Here is a 17,533-nt window from a genome sequence, read left to right on the forward strand (position 1 = left end):
CAGAGAGCGGGGGGGGCGGGGGGTAAGGAAACAGGGGGGGAGGGCGGGGGAGAGCAGAGAGCGGGGGGAGGGCGGGGGAGAGCAGAGAGCGGGGGAGAGCAGAGAGAGCGGGGGGGGAGGGCGGGGGAGAGCAGGGAGCGGGGGGGGAGAGCATAGAGCGGGGGGGAGAGCAGAGAGCGGGGGGATAGCGGGGGAGAGCGGGGAAGAGCAGGGAGTGGGGGAGAGTGGGGGAGAGCAGAGAGCGGCGGGGGGGGGCGGGGGAGAGCAGAGAGCGGGGGGAGAGCAGAGAGCGGGGGGGGGAGAGCAGAGAGCGGGGGGGGAGAGCAAAGAGCGGGGGGGGGGGGGAGAGCAGAGAGCGGGGGGGGGGGAGCAGGGAGCGGGGGGGGGGGGAGAGCAGGGAGCGGGGGGGGGGGGAGAGCAGGGAGCGGGGGGGGGAGAGCAGGGAGCGGGGGGGGGAGAGCTGGGAGGAGAGCGGGGGGAGAGCTGGGAGGAGTGCGGGGGGAGAACAGGGAGGAGTGCGGGGGGAGAACAGGGAGGAGTGCGGGGGGAGAACAGGGGGCGGAGGTGTGATAGATATGTCCCATTTGCTGTCCTCTTCCTTTCCTGAATAATCACAGTGAGTGATTGCTACCGATCGCTCCTGTGTCCATTCATCACTGAAGCATAGCAAACTGATTGGACAGTATAGCAGCAGAACACCGACTAGGTCAACCCTCGCTGCTCACTCACAGGTGTTTTAATAACAGCCCATGTGCATGTAGTGAAACCTGATTGGCTCTCCCTCTCCCAGATCTAGACATGTTGGGGAATACAGGAGACTGATGGAAAGACCAATTGATGAATTTGCATTATGAAATAAATATGAACGCATGTGTAATCTCATTAATGCTTTTCTTTTGACTACCTGGAGTTCAGCTTGGAAGGAGCACACTGTGTGCAAAGAACATAATATGAGCTGAATGTCAGGAAACCCCCCATCCTGCGCCTCCGACATGCAGGGGGATAAAAGAAGAAGAAGGAGGAGGCGGTGAACATCTCTTGTCACCCGCAAACAAGTCCGAACCAGCCCAAACATTTCTCTCCGTCTGAAGACGAAACGCAGCTATGCCGGAGCAGATTCTTTATATGCCAAAGTGTCATTTCCTACACTCTAAAATAAGGACCATTGTTCTCCCGCCAAGAGGGGAAAGATGGAAAAACTTGTAGACAATCGGAAGATTCTAGTCCATGCAGTTCCCCCGGTAGCGGGACAGAAAGGGAACAACAGCCCAGACCAATGAGCTGCGCAGAGGACTGGCCAACATGTTCTGATCATTTCCAGGGACGCCTTCCAAATGAGATGGTAAAGAATCGGTCAACACACAGAGTTCTGTCCGGGGCCTTCTAATGAGGCCATGTGTGACTTGTTTGTTACATTCCACAATATGTCATTCTAATACTGAATATTCCTCCCAAGACTCACATGAGCGCTTATGAGTGTTTTCATGTCGTTTTAAAACTTTGTTTTTATTTAGGTTTAGGAGTTTTTGTTTTAGCCAATAGAAGGAAGGTGTCTAGGACAGGGGCGATCCCTTGAGAGGTGGCGATCTACCTGAGCAACTTGAAAGAGGGGAGGGATCTCCGACACACCGCCTGTGATTGTCAGCCTCACCTCTGTTCCTATGTGTTGAGTGAATGGGGGGGGTGGGGGGCGTTTCTTCCCTCCAATCAGCTTTCAGAGCTCTCCTCACTTAGCTCTGCAGTGTGTAATTTCAAATCTTCATCTCCTTTTTTCTGAGAGCTCAGACAAGCTTTATACAGTAATATGGAAAGAAAGAAAGAAATGGCTGCACATCCAGAACGCCCGATTTTAGCCTTTTATTGATCACAAGGCTAACACCAACAAATGGTCCCGTAGACGCGTTTCACACATACATCTTGTGCTTAAGCACAAGATGTATGTGTGAAACGCGTCTACGGGACCATTTGTTGGAGTATTTGGTGTTATCCTTGTGATCAATAAAAGGCAAATCAGTTCTGGATGTGCAGCCATTTCTTTCTTCTTTACAAGTTTCCAAAGGAGGCAGGCTGGGGGTTGGCACTCCATGAGACTCCTCGGTCTCTCATCGTACACCTTGAGCAGTGACACAGTAATACCTCAGATTGCGAGGAACGCAGTTTACGAGCGTTTCAAAATACGAGCTATTTTAATTTTTTTTTAATCCTGACTCGGTTTGCGAGTGTTGTCTCAAAAGACGAGCAGAATTCAAGCCTCTGGCACCTTTTGCCAGAGGTGTGGGGGTGCCGATGACACTCAGAGCCGCTCGGAGCCACTCAGCTCCCAAGTGTCTCCGAGTGCATCCGATTGGCTCTGAGCAGTCTCCGACTGCATTCGAGCGGCTCTGATCGGTCTCTGAGTGTCTCCGGCACCCCCCTCCACCTCTGGCCACATGCGGTACTGCATACAGCAGCAGTCACTGTTGAATTATCTGAGCTTCTATTGACTCCTATGGGAAAACTCGCTTTGATATACGAGTGCTTTGGATTACAAGCATTCTCTTGGAACAAATTATGCTCGTAATTCATGGTACCACTGTACTGTCATTTCTGCATTTAGAAAGGATGTAGAGAAGAGAATACTGCAGATAAACAGGTACAACTTATAGTGAGGGGGGGGAAAAAGTTTTTGATCCCCTGCTGACTTTGTACATTTTCCCACTGACAAATAAATGATCGGCCTATCATTTTAATGGTCGGTTTATTTTAACAGCGAGAGACAGAACAACCACCAAAATATCCAGAAACGCATTTCAAAAAAATTATAAATAGATTTGCATTTTAATGAGTGAAATAAATATTGGACGCCTTCGCAAAACATGACTTAGTACTTGGTGGCAAAACCCTTGTTGGCGATCACAGAGGTCAGACGTTTCTTGCTTGTTGGCAATCACAGAGGTCAGACATTTCTTGTAGTTGGCCACCAGGTTTGCACTCATCTCAGGAGGGATTTTGTCCCACTCCTCTTTGCAGATCCTCTCCAAGTCATTAAGGTTTTTGAGGCTGATGTTTGGTAACTCAAACCTTCAGCTCCCTCCACATATTTTCTATGGGATTAAGGTCTGGAGACCGGCTAGGCCACTCCAGGACCTTAATTTGCTTCTTCTTGAACCACTGCTTTGTTGCCTTGACCCTTTGTTTCGGGTCATTGTCATGCTGGAATTCCCATCCATGACCCATTTTTCAATGCCCTGGCGGAGGGAAAGAGGTTCTCAAAGATTTTACAGTACATGGCCCCGTCCATCGTCCCTTTGATGTGGTGAAGTTGTCCTCCTCTCTTAGCAGAAAAACACCCCCAAATCATAATGTTTCCACCTCCATGTTGGACGGTGGGGGATGGTGTTCTTGGGGTCATAGGCAGCATTCCTCCTCCTCCAAACACGGCGAGTTGAGTTGATGCCAAAGAGCTTAATTTTGGTCTCATCTGACCACAACACTTTCCCCCAGTTCTCCTCTGAATCATTCAGATGTTCATTATCAAACTTCAGACGGGCCTTTACTTTCTTGAGCAGGAGGACCTTGCAGGCACTGCAGGTGTTTAGTCCTTCACGGTGTAGTGTGTTACCGATTGTTTTCTTGGTGACTATGGTCCCAGCTGCCTTGAAATCATTGACAAGATTCTCCTGTGTAGTTCTGGGCCGTTCCTCACCGTTCTTCATGATCATCGAAACTCCACGAGGTGAGATCTTCCATGGAGCCCCAGACTGAGGGAGATTGACAGTTATTTTGGGTTTCTTCCATTTGCGAATGATCGCACCAACTGTTCTCACCCTCTCCCCAAGTCGGTTGACGATGGTCTTGTAGCCCATTCCAGCCTTGTGTAGGTCTACAATCTTGCCCTTGACATCCTTGGACAGCTCTTTGGCCTTGGCCATGGTGGGGAGATTGGAATCTGATTGATTGCTCCCATGGACAGATTGATTTTATACAGGTAACAAGCTGAGATTAGGAGCACTCCCTTTAAGAGAGTGCTCCTAATTTCAGCTTGTTACCTGTATAGAAGACACCTGGAAGCCAGAAATCTTGCTGATTGATAGGGGATCAAATACTTATTTCACTCATTAAGATGAGAATCAATTTATAACTTTTTTGAAATGCGTTGTTCTGGATATTTTTGTTGCTATTCTGTCTCTCACTGGTAAAATAAACCGACCATTAAAATTGTAGACTGATCATTTCTTTGTTAGTGGGCAAACGTACAAAAACTTTTTCCCCCCTCACTGTATGTAGGAGGATTTGTTTCATCTCTTTGCATCACCTGAGGCCAGTCACTGCACTGGGTATATGTAAGAGTTTACATCCCTTTTAAATAGCATGTAAAGGCGAACATTTTGGTTTTGGACGGAGTGCGGGAGGATTTGATTCTCTGCGAAGTTCTAATTGCCCAAATTCTCAGTAACGTTTTGACATCACCAACCCTGCCTATCCCACCTCGTCCAATCAGACAATGCTTTGCAAAGCTTCTCTGAATGGTACCTAAGCCCAGCAAGCAGGCTTCACAATGCCACGGGACCCACAAGTGGAGATCACCGGAGTAGTGGCGTTTCGATTTTTTTGGACTATAGATCACATATTTATGGATAAGAATTGGACCCAACTTGCGAAAATCTACATTTTTTTCTGTAGCAGCAAAAACTGAAAACCAGAGCCACCTCCATACGTTTTCAGTTACAGGGTTCAGGGCTGTGAATGTTCTGCATATAGACGAGACCTCTACTTGTGTGAAATAAAGTTTTCAAGCATGTACTTCATTAACGGCATATGGTACCAATATGTATAGGCTGACATGGCGGAGCCAAATTTTTAGGGTTAAGACTTTTGTATGGGGAGGGGTCAGAAGAAAATGAAACTTTATGGAAAGCCAAAATTTATTTTTTGTTTGTTTTGAATATAGTAGATAACAGTTAGGACCCCTGTTTTTTTTTTTCCTATTTCCCTTGACTTCCTGTCCCAGAGACACAACAGGAAGTGGGAGGAAATCTCTTTAAAATCAGTGGAAATCCCCTCCTTGCTATCATTCAGACAGGTATCCCTACTGGAAGATTCCCCCTTCTCCTATTCCTGTGACAACGCAAACACAGAGATGAGACCAAAATCGAGCTCTTTGGCATCAACTCAACTCGCTGTGTTTGGAGGAGGAGGAATGCTGCCTATGATCCCAAGAACACCATCCCCCACCGTCCAACATGGAGGTGGAAACATTACGCTTTGGGGGTGTTTTTCTGCTAAGAGGACAGGACAGCTTCACCGCATCAAAGGGACGATGGACGAGGCCATGTACTGTCAAATCTTTGAGAACCTCCTTCCTTCAGACGGGGCATTGAAAAATGGGTCGTGGATGGGAATTCCAGCATGACAATGACCCAAAACACACGGCCAAGGCAAAGGGATGATGGACGGGGGCAAAGTACCGTCAAATCTTGGGTGAGAACCTCCTTCCCTCAGCCAGGGCATTGAAGATGGAGCGTGGATGGGTATTCCAGCATGACAATGACCCAAAACACACGGCCAAGGCAAAGGGACGATGGACGGGGCCAAGTACCATTAAATCTTGGGTGAGAACCTCCTTCCCTCAGCCAGGGCATTGAAGATGGAGCGTGGATGGGTATTCCAGCATGACAATGACCCAAAACACACGGCCAAGGCAAAGGGACGATGGACGGGGCCAAGTACCATCAAATCTTGGGTGAGAACCTCCTTCCCTCAGCCAGGGCATTGAAGATGGAGCGTGGATGGGTATTCCAGCATGACAATGACCCAAAACACACGGCCAAGGCAAAGGGATGATGGACGGGGGCAAAGTACCGTCAAATCTTGGGTGAGAACCTCCTTCCCTCAGCCAGGGCATTGAAGATGGAGCGTGGATGGGTATTCCAGCATGACAATGACCCAAAACACACGGCCAAGGCAAAGGGACGATGGACGGGGCCAAGTACCATCAAATCTTGGGTGAGAACCTCCTTCCCTCAGCCAGGGCATTGAAGATGGAGCGTGGATGGGTATTCCAGCATGACAATGACCCAAAACACACGGCCAAGGCAAAGGGACGATGGACGGGGCCAAGTACCATTAAATCTTGGGTGAGAACCTCCTTCCCTCAGCCAGGGCATTGAAGATGGAGCGTGGATGGGTATTCCAGCATGAGAATGACCCAAAACACACGGCCAAGGCAAAGGGACGATGGACGGGGCCAAGTACCATTAAATCTTGGGTGAGAACCTCCTTCCCTCAGCCAGGGCATTGAAGATGGATCGTGGATGGGTATTCCAGCATGACAAAGAGAGGCCCGGGGTAAAACCAAAAGGCACTAGATGGAGGGCTAGCATGACAGGGGTTAAAGGGGCTTGGATATAGGGAGATAGGCAACAGTTGGGCTGTTATAGGAGAGGTTAGTAGTTGGCTGACTAGGCATGGTCTGGGCTGGGTCGAGCATTGGGGGAAGTAGTGAGGAGACCGGATGGGGAGGGTCTTCAGTGGAACGGCAAGCGTGGAACAACTCCCCCCCCCCACCCCCCTCCCGCCCTGCCAAGACAGCTGCAGGTAGAGCCTGGCAAAGCGTCAGGAAGGTAGAAACCCAGTCTTTGGTAATGCCCATGGGTTCCAGACTTCAGGCAGTCAGTAAAGGATTCTCAACAAAATATTAAAAATGAATCATTTATTTAGGATTATATTCATTTTCCAATTACATTTGAGCCCCTGAAAATGGAGGGATTGGTGTGTAAAAATGGTCGCAGTTTCTAAAAGTTTTATTTGAGATTTATGTTCAACCCCTTGAATTAAAGCTGAAAGTCTGCACTTCAAATTCATTTGGATTGCTTCATTTTAATTTTATTTTTGGTGGCATACAGAGCCAAAAGTATGAAAATTGTGCAAACATATATGGACCTAACTGTATACAAGCTTCTTATCAGCTGAATGTTTACCTTCTTTCAACAAGTCAACCTTGAATTCTTACCTGTTAGATCATTCATCATATAAATCATTATAATACTTTTAAAGCGAAACAAAATTATAAAAAGCATCAACTTCAACGTTCACAGATAATAACTTTATTCTACATTCAGTTGTGTTAGTTTACCTAGTGAACCAGTGAATTCCAAAAGACATAAAAAAAACACACAAAATAGCAAATGCCATAAGAGAGAGACTTCAAATCTCATGCGATTTGGTGTCTTGGCCAGTCGTTGGTTAAAAGCCTTAATTCATACCTTCATCACTCCATGCAAATCGGAAAAAAAAAAGCAGAAAGGACAGTTGCTGGTCACAGCGATCCATTTTACCCAAAATATTAGTGGCTGGCAAAATGGTTTGGTGGTATATGGTACTTATTACCTGTCCTGTTCCATTACACCTGTACCAGCTCTGATACCATCTACTGTGCCCAATAGGAAATGTGCCATTTTTTTTCTTTGTTGCCCGGGTTGCCTGATGTCGACAATCATTCTCAGTTCTCTCTGGAATGCAACATTCTACAACAATCTCTCTCAGCCTTTTACCCCAGAGGAACCCTTGAAATAAGTTTTAGGATTTATGGGACCCCTACTTAAATGTATTTATTGGAGCCAGTGGGAAGAATGCTCCTTACATTGGTGGCCAGTGGGAAGAATGTTCCTTACATTGGTGGCCAGTGGGAAGAATGATCCTTACATTGGTGATCAGTGGGAAGAATGCTCCTTACATTGGTGCCAGTGGGAAGAATGCTCCTTACATTGGTGATCAGTGGGAAGAATGCTCCTTACATTGGTGGCCAGTGGGAAGAACGTCCCATAATTTTGTGGTAAATGGGAAGAATGCTCCCTACATTGGTGATCATTAGTAAGAATGCTCCTTATATTGATGGTCAGTGGGAAGAATGCTCCTTACATTGATGACCAGTGAGACAAATGCGCCTTACATTGGTGGCCAATGGAATGACTGCTCCTTACATTGGTGATCAGTGGGAAGAATGCTCCTTACATTGGTGTCCAGTGGGAAGAATGCTCCTTACATTGGTGGCCAGTGGGAAGAATGTCCAGTACTTTTATGGTAAATGGGAAGAATGCTCCCTACATTGGTGATCATTAGTAAGAATGCTCCTTACATTGATGATCAGTGGGACAAATGCTCCTTACAATATAAAGCGCTGAGTAAACTGTTGGCGCTATATAAATCGTTAATAATAATAATAATAATAATAATACATTGGTGGCCAGTGGAACGACTGCTCCTTACATTGGTGATCAGTGGGAAGAATGCTCCTTACATTGGGGGCCAGTGGGAAGAATGTCCAGTACTTTTGTGGTAAATGGGAAGAATGCTCCCTACATTGGTGATCATTAGTAAGAATGCTCCTTATATTGATGGTCAATGGGAAGAATGCTCCTTACATTGATGATCAATGGGAAATAATGCTCCTTACAATATAAAGCGCTGCGTAAACTGTTGGCGCTATATAAGTCGTTAATAATAATAATAATAATAATAATACATTGGTGGCCAGTGGAACGACTGCTCCTAACATTGGTGGCCAGTGGGAAGAATGCCCATTAAATTGGTTATCAAAGGTAAGAAGGCCCCTTGAATTGATGTTCAAAGGGACAAATGCCCCTTTCATTGGTGGCCATGAGTAGAATGTCCCTTATATTGGTGGTTGGTAAAAGGAACGTCCCTTACCTTGGTGGCCAGTGAGAAAACTGTACCTTACATTGGTGGTTAGTAAGAGGCATGTCCTTTACATTGGGTGGCCAGTAAGAAGAATGTCCCTTAGATTGGTGACCAGTGGGAAGAAAGCTCTCCATACACTGGTGGTCATCCATACAGTCAGCTAAGAAGATCATTGGTGTCATGTGGCTGGCTTTCCAAAGTGATGTTGGACCTGGAACTATTCAGGAACCATCAGATTGGAGGCCAATCAGCCACAGCTCAAAGAACCCCCAGAAACCTCTGGAGGAACCCTGGTGTTCCACAAAACTTTGGTTGGGAAAGGCTCTACTACAGTGTTTATATTTCCCAGAGACAACGAGCAACAAGTGGACAGTTTTCACAGGGGCACAGTGTATGCTTTAAGAGTTGGTCCAAATGTAACCGATTAAGATATTTATTGAAAACCTTTTTGCATAACTGATCATTTTGATGATCTGCCTTCGCCCAGCCAGCTTTAACGAAGTTCTCCAATAAATAAGAAGCTCTTTCAGTGGAGGTTCACCGATTTAGAGCCCTCAGTTCAAATTAACGTCACAAGCAAGGGCTGGGTGAAGGCCGAGCCTATATTTGAAATCAACAGACCTAAAATGACTATGCAATGGGATGTGCTACCATACATGCTTATAGGACTGAACAGGTTTTCAGGGATAGAACTAGCAATCAGCCTATCTCAACCTCTCACAGAGGAACCCTTGAAATAACTTTCCGGTTTCAGGGAACCCCTGCTAAAAATGACTATATCTACAACTCATAATACATTAGTGTGATGGTCAGGGATGCTCAAGGAACCTCTAGCAACCTCTGTAGGAACCCTGGTCTGTATCAACATGGCTGGTTTCAGATAAGGGCACCGAGGTCACACAGCTCTCAACTCATGCAAACGTTAATAAGGCGAGCAAATCACTCAACTGTAATACAGAGCTTAGCTCCTTCATGAAGGTCCCTTTTATGACTTACAAAGCGGCATTACGAACAGCCCTTGAGTAGGTACAGGCAATATAAGCAAGCCTCTGGCTCCCCAGGAACTACAAGTCTCAGCATGCCAGCAGGGCATATTGTCATTTAAAGTTTCAAAAAAGCTAGGCGGTTAGTAGTTCACAATACAACTGACTATAGAAACACTTTGTCACACTGCATGAGGGGCGTAAAATGCCATGCAAAATGGAAAGGAGACAGCAGAGAGGGACAAACCAGAGAAAGTGAAGGAACGCTGGCGCTGAAGCTGAGGTGATTGGGGGGATTTCATACTTTTATGGATATTCCGGAGTTTGTTGTTGTACTCTGGTGGACGGATGGAGGGGGTAGGACCATGACGGATGAAGTGATACAGAAGGGGAAAAAAAAAAAAAAAAGTACACAAGAGAGGCAAAAGGACAACACAGACAAATGAAAAAAAGGGGGGACAAATGAAAAAGGGGGAAAAATGACAGTTAATTTTTTTATGATTGAAATGAATGAAAGTGTAAAAATGATAAGAGGAAAAAATCGGGGCTGATTTACAAAAACAAGCCAATCAAAATTTCATTTTTTTGTGCTTAATTGGCTGAAACATGTGGATTCTTATCTCCTTCTTACTAATAATTCCCAATAAGTGAAATCAGATTTAAAGCCAAATTCCAGAAATTCAGCCACTTTGTAAAAAGTGAAGGCACACTATGTGATTAGTCCACGGAGCTGCATGACGACATCTGGGCTTATCTCTATTATTTACATTTGACAAGTTTATTGGTCTGTTGGAAAGACACTCTGGGGATCTGAGAGGAGAGAAACACACAGAGCAGCTATGCCCACCCCTTCCCTCCACTGCCCATTCACAGAAGCCTCTGTATTTTGTGAATGTGTTCACATAATATCAAGGCTTCTGTGATTGGGAAGAAAGAGGGGGAGAGGCAGGCATAGTAGCTTCTATGACTCTCTTGTTTAAGATGCAGCGCTCAGAAGGATCAGGGTTGCTTTCTTGGAACTACAGTGATCTGTCTAAATAATAGAGCCAAGCCCAGGAGGTGTCATGCACCTCACTGGACTTAACTCACTGTATACCTTCATTTTTTACAAAGGAGTTGAATTCCTGGAATGCTGCTTTAAAGTCTACCTTTCATTGTACTGTATATTGCCACCGTTGAGGTGCTTTTAAAAGTGTGTCACCCATAAGATCAGATTTGCAGCTGTATTTTTTCAGATTTCTAAAGTAGAAGCAAAATTAAGAAGTTTATGTAAATGAGCCCCAAGCCAATCATGTACCATAAAGCAATGAAAAACACAAATATGTCAGTGATGACACTTCCGAAAAGTTGCTCGGTCACCCAGGAAAGTTTAACGTTTGGACTCATCCACCGAAAAAGTGGGCTAGACAACAGAGTAGAGCGTTCTAGTTTTGAAGCCCAGAACCTGGTCCTCCTCGAACAAGATGGCTCTTTGGAGGATGACCTGGTTCTGAGCTTGGAAGCAGCACACTTTTCTCTGTTGTCTAGCCATTGGAGCTGGTTTTATCAGATAGGATAGGATCTTTTTCACAAATCCAATAGCTCATTTCTTCTATTGATTGTAAAACACTTGACCAGTCTAGAACAGATGTTTCCCAACCTTAACCAATGGCTGCCAAGCCATATTCAAATCTCCACCCCATCCCTTTACGTTACCTATACAAATAATGGAGACCACACAATGAATGAAGTGAAAATGGCCATAGCAGCCTATTAACAATTAAACTTAAATTAACATAAAGGAGAAACATGTCTTAACACAGAAACAGATCAGTCGCTAAGCCTGTTGGTCTTTAAAGGCACCCCAAACTATGTTCCAATTATACACTGTGGGACCTTTTACCATAAGAGGACTCCAGCCGCAACACACCGGCTCCGAGACAGCACACTATCCGCTGCGCAACCATTACCGTATTCCAGTTGAACCGTCATTAACTGGAATGCACCAGAGGGACACATACCACCAATGGGTCCTGAACCATTCACTTATCCTAAATTTCCCCCGCCAGCAAAGACCAACAACCGCCCAGCTACCAAGACATTGAGTAATCCCGCAGATTCCGATACGGAAAAATGACCATAACAGGGAGGGTGGGAAGCTGCGTCCGCCGAGCTCCACTGGACATCAGGGCTAAACCACCCCAAGACCCCACCCCAGCCACACGCTACCTTCCCAATCAGGTAAGCCCCTTCCTTTAAACAATAAACCCAACTATTAAACCCTTCCTGACTTATCTCTCCATCTCCACACTGCCTTGCCTGCCCTACGCAATTTTTTTTTTCTTTCGCTCCTGGCCTTTACTAAGTGTGTGGGTTCCCCCTCTTAAACTGGAGTCTGGTCGTTCAAGCCAAAGTTTCTGTATTTAAGACCGCAGGCTTACATGATTGAAACATTTTCCCCTTGAGGTAACAATAGGCGCCTTTTGTCATGGCCTCTCCAAGCCACGTTGAAGCTGGCATTCTCCGTTTCCTAAATGCCCACAGGAGATGTACATTGCTCAGGAATCCGCCCCCACCACAACAAGGTATTTGTTCCAACATAACGGAGAGAGAGAGCAAAGGATCGCCATATAAAGGAAGGAGATCTCAATGCTGGGATGAATGGAGACATTCTGCTGGAATTCCTCACAAAGTGACCAAGTAAAGTTAGGTGAGGTCGCTGCCCTCAAATCCCCCCTCTAAGAAACCGCAATGTGCACAACCAATCTCTCCCCTAATAAAAACCGAACAGCGGTCAAGCCTCAACCCCAAGCCAGTGGGGGGAAAGGAAAAGCTTGTACTGATGAATTGAGAGTCCTTATTGATGTATGAGCTGGAAACCAAAGCACTAAAAGCAGAACTTGCTAAGAGAATGGATTGTACCAAACGACTGGCTGTCCATTCAGAAAGTCAAAGTGCTCATTAAGTTAAGAGTTGAGTAGCAAAGACATTGTAGCAGCAAAACCAAACTAATTAGCACTTTTAATGCCTGCAAAAAAAATAAAAATTGGGTCTGTTTTGCAGCAATTTTTAGGTTGCATGCAGAACATTTGACCTTTTTTTTTTTTTTTTTTTTAGTAGTGTTTGAAGCCAACTATGAAACCTACTGAAAGTCGTGGTACATAGGAGAACTAGGGCTGTGTAGACAGTATTCTATCAACGGCATCTTTATAGTGTGTAGGCAGGTGCAGTCTACTTTCTCCACTGCAGGTGGTGCTCTTCCGCAGAGGCACTGCAGTTGGAAAGGAAGCCAGGAGGAACCTGGTTCTTCTATGGTTTCCTGGGTCATTGGGGAAGCTATCCCATCGAATGATGCCGCCCCATGTGACTCTAGCAGCCATCTTGGGTCTTTTCATGGCCCACCGAACTCCAAGGTTTGGCACGCATTTTGCTAGTTGGTAGAGAAGGGACAGGTACCCTGCCTGATAGGGACAGAACTAGAGTTAAGAAGAGGTTCCTGATGAGAAGGGAAAGCGTAGCGCTCTCGACCCAGGACATCCGCCTCATGCATAGAATGAATTAAGCAGAGGAATAACTAGAACCTTCAGGGCCCCCTGATGCAAAAAACCATGACGTGCCCCCCCCCCCCCTGACCACCTCCCTCTGGGTCCAAGGCCCTTTACTCCAGTCACAGGGCCCTTTATTACGGTCCCATAGCAGGCCCCTTTCACATGTTTTGCAGTGGGCCCCCTTTCTGCTGTTTTGGGGCCACCCCATGGAGGCAGAGCGCCAGGGCCTAGACGAAAGGGTGACCTTTCCTACCCTGACAGTTCCACCACTGGTATCAGTAGTTTTTATTTTTGTTGTTTTATCTAGGGCAGGCAGGACCTAGGTCAGTCATAGTAGGTGGTCAGGTGTAATATAATTAATACTGACCCTCATGGGCTGCTCTGCCCTTAACCCCCCCCCCGGTGTATGGCTCAAGAACAGGAAGGCAGGGCCGGCTCAGTGATGGGAGTGGGCTTTTTTTCAGGGGGAACTCTGGCTCAGACCCTTTGGTGCCCTGCTCACCACAATCACTTGTAAACACAGAAGTCTGGTTTCTGTGTTTACAAGTGACAGCTCTGCACTGTGTGTGTAACCTCCATGTACTCTGCACTCTGTATGTAGTGCAATCCTTATAATTAATGCCCCTTTAAGACCCTTCTACTGTTTGTGAAATATGACCACCCCCACTATTTGATGTGATTTGGAGGGTGTGTGTGTGTGGGGGGGGGGGGAGGGGTTTTCGGGGGTTGTAGTTGAGTTCCAGCACCTATTGTTTGAGAAAAAAAGCCCTGCCAATCCCTAATCCCGTCTCCAATGATTGGCATATGGCTCGGTGATGGGAGTGGGCTTTTTTTCAGGGGGAACTTGGTGGAACTCCGTTCCACCACCTCTGGCTCAGACCCTTTGGTGCCTGCTCACCACAATCACTTGTAAACACAGAAGTCTGGTTTCTGTGTTTACAAGTGACAGCTCTGCACTGTGTGTGTAACCTCCATGTACTCTGCACTCTGTATGTAGTGCAATCCTGATAATTAATGCCCCTTTAAGACCTTTCTACTGTTTGTGAAATACCACCCCCACTATTTGATGTGATTTGGGAGGGTGTGTGTGTGTGGGGGGAGGGGTTTTCGGGGGTTGTAGTTGAGTTCCAGCACCTATTGTTTGATAAAAAAGCCCTGCCAATCCCTAATCCCGTCTCCAATGATTGGCATATGGCTCGGGGAAGAAGGGCAAAGCATGCTCAAGGGACATGGCACAGGGTTACAATTAACATACCAGTCTGTCTCATGCCTGCTCCCGCCATGCTGTCACTGTCCAGGGGGGTTGCTCCCTCGCACCGTGCTGTCATACTGTAGATTACGGCACAGGGGACCAGCATAGGCCCCCTGCCACAATTGAGACCCTTGAGACCTCTGTAGCTACACTCCTGGCATGAACGTAAAAAAACCTTGAGGCTTTCAAACAACTTGAAGACTTGTATTAGGGGAAGGAATGGTACACCCCTGTTGGTGTCAATAGGGAAAAGTGTGGCCTAAGGCTGGATAAAAGCAAGCAAAAGGCCCTCATCTGGCCCCCGGGCCGCAATTTGGAGACCACTGCTACAAACAGGGGCGGACTGACAACTCATGGGGCCCCCGGGCAATAGGAGATTATGGGGCCCCCAGACAATAGGAGATTATGGGGCCTCCGGGCAATAGGAGATTATGGGGCCCCCGGGCAATAGGAGATTATGGGGCCCCCGGGCAATAGGAGATTATGGGGCCCCCGGGCAATAGGAGATTATGGGGCCCCCGAGCAATAAGAGAAGATTATGGGGCCCCCGGGCAATAGGAGAAGATTATGGGGCTCCCGGGCAATAGGAGATTATGGGGCCCCAAGGCAATAGGAGATTATGGGGCCCCCGGGCAATAGGAGATTATGGGGCCCCAAGGCAATAGGAGATTATGGGGCCCCCAGGCAATAGGAGATTATGGGGCCCCCGGGCAATAGGAGATTATGGGGCCCCCGGGCAATAGGAGATTATGGGGCCCCCGGGCAATAGGAGATTATGGGGCCCCCGGGCAATAGTAGAAGATTATGGGGCTCCCGGGCAATGGGAGAAGATTATGGGGCTCCCGGGCAATGGGAGAAGATTATGGGGCTCCCGGGCAATAGGAGAAGATTATGGGGCCACCAGGCAATAGGAGATTATGGGGCCCCCAGGCAATAGGAGATTATGGGGCCACACAGTATACACCACACACACACACACACACACACACACACACACACACACACACACACACACACACACACACACACACACACACACACACACTGGAGAGGCGGGGCAGCTATAATCATAAATCTGTATAAATCTCTATTTAAACAGATTTTTACATACTGTCCTTGGTTTTATTGGGGCTGGCAATGGGGCCCGAGTGCCCGAATGGTCAGTCCGCCCCTGGCTACAAACAGTTACAAGATAATAGTTTGTGGCCCCAGTAATCTGCTGCTAGCAGTGTAAACTGTAACTCAGTGTCATCATATTCATTAAGTTATAAATTACATCTATCCGCATTTGTGATTGTAAATGGAAGCAATCGGTTGTGATTTATTGCAGCAAACAGAGATAGTTGTGAGAGATTACTCGGATATTTTAAGCGGCAGTTTAAAAATTCACGCAGCTGTGAAGCTTGCTAAAAGCTTTTTGGAAAGCCGCAGCCAGCACTTCCATTAGGATTCTAGACTCGGCACTCTTTGGCGGCAGGGAAGGGGGCTTTGAACTACACCTGTCACCCATAAAAAAAAAAACTTGCTAAAGAACTACAATGCCAACAACCTAGTGATGCTTGGCATGCCCTCAGAGGCTCGCCACGGCAGCACAAATGAGGACTTATCTTCCAGATGCCCCTCACTAGGCTGAGCAACCCCAAATTGCCAAAAGGAACCTGAAAAAGGACGAGATTGCTAAAGAGAGAAATATTATTGGACAGGACAAGCGAATAAAAGAGAAATGGGTTTTGGGGGATCAATACTCCACCCTTCATCGGGGATTCGATGATTTGGTAGTAAATGAGAATTCTGGACCACAAATTGCAAGAAGAAAACATGGGAAAAGTGTTAGTTTGGGTCGCTGTTCATACTACCAACATCCACACCCTGAAGAAGGGGGGAGTACTGAGCCCCCGAAACGTGTTGGCTTTCTCTTTTGACAATAAAGATGGTTCTAATCCTTTTTCACACATTCCTGCAGATCGCCCCAGATCTTTCATGTTTCTTAGATTAATACCCGGCAGCTCTTGGAGAATTTTTGAGACAAAGGTTAAAGATAGCGGTGTGCGGCTTCTTTGGCTAGATCCCCGATTACATACACTATATTGCCAAAAGTATTGGGACGCCTGCCTTTACACGCACACATGAGCTTTAATGGCATCCCAGTCTTATGCCCTGTACACACGGTCGGAAATTCAGACCGAAAAGGTCCGATCGGATTATATTGTCGGAAAATCCGATCGTGTGTGTCGGCTCTACCTGACTTTTTTTTACGTTGGAAATGCCAACGGAAAAAAAAATTGAGAGCAGGATCTAAAATTTTCAGACAAAAAAAATCCGATCTGACTTTTTCCGATCGTTTGTAGAAAATTCCGATCGGACAAAGTGCCACGCATGCTCAGATCAAATTACGAGACCAAAGCTATTTGGCTACTAGCCTGAACGTAGTCCCGTCATACACAACGAATGCTCCGATCGGACATACTCCGATCATGTGTAGAGAATTCCGATCGGACAAAGTGTCACGCATGCTCAGATCAAATTCCTACATCAAAGCTATTGGCTACTAGCCTGAACATAGTCCCATAGTAACGAAATAACGTCATCACGTTCTGAACGATCGGATTTTCCGACAACTTTGTACGACCGTGTGTATGCAACACAAGTTTCGGACAAAATCGGTCAGAAAAAAATCTGACGGATTTTGTGGTCGGAATGTCCGACTGTGTGTACAGGGCATTAGTCCGTAGGGTTCAATATTGAGTTGGCCCACCCTTTGCATCTATAACAGCTTCAACTCTCTTCTGGGAAGGCCGTCCACAAGGTTTAGGAGTGTCTATGGGAATGTTTGACCGTTCCAGAAGTGCATTTGTGAGGTCAGGCACTGATGTTGGATGAGAAGGCCTGGCTCACATTCTCTGCTCTAATTCATCCCAAAGGTGTTCTATCGGGTTGAGGTCAGGACTCTGTGCAGGCCAGCCATGTTCCTCCACCCCAAACTCATTCATCCATGTCTTTATGGACCTTGCTTTGCGCAGTCATGTTGGAACAGGAAGGGGCCATCACCAAACTGTTCCCACAAAGTTGGGAGCATGAAATTGTCCAAAATG

General features: G+C 46.7%; 1 protein-coding gene across 1 annotated transcript in view; it reads right to left on the minus strand.

Annotated features, from left to right (window-relative positions):
- TNS1 (tensin 1) overlaps window positions 1–17,533 on the minus strand; it is a gene marked incomplete in the record, with an annotated part of 696,726 nt that overhangs the window by 69,736 nt on the left and 609,457 nt on the right.

Source organism: Lithobates pipiens, unplaced genomic scaffold (genome assembly GCF_037356315.1).
Source record: "Lithobates pipiens isolate NorthernLeopardFrog02 unplaced genomic scaffold, aLitPip1_a1.2 Scaffold_22, whole genome shotgun sequence".
Taxonomy (NCBI): Eukaryota; Metazoa; Chordata; class Amphibia; order Anura; family Ranidae; genus Lithobates; species Lithobates pipiens.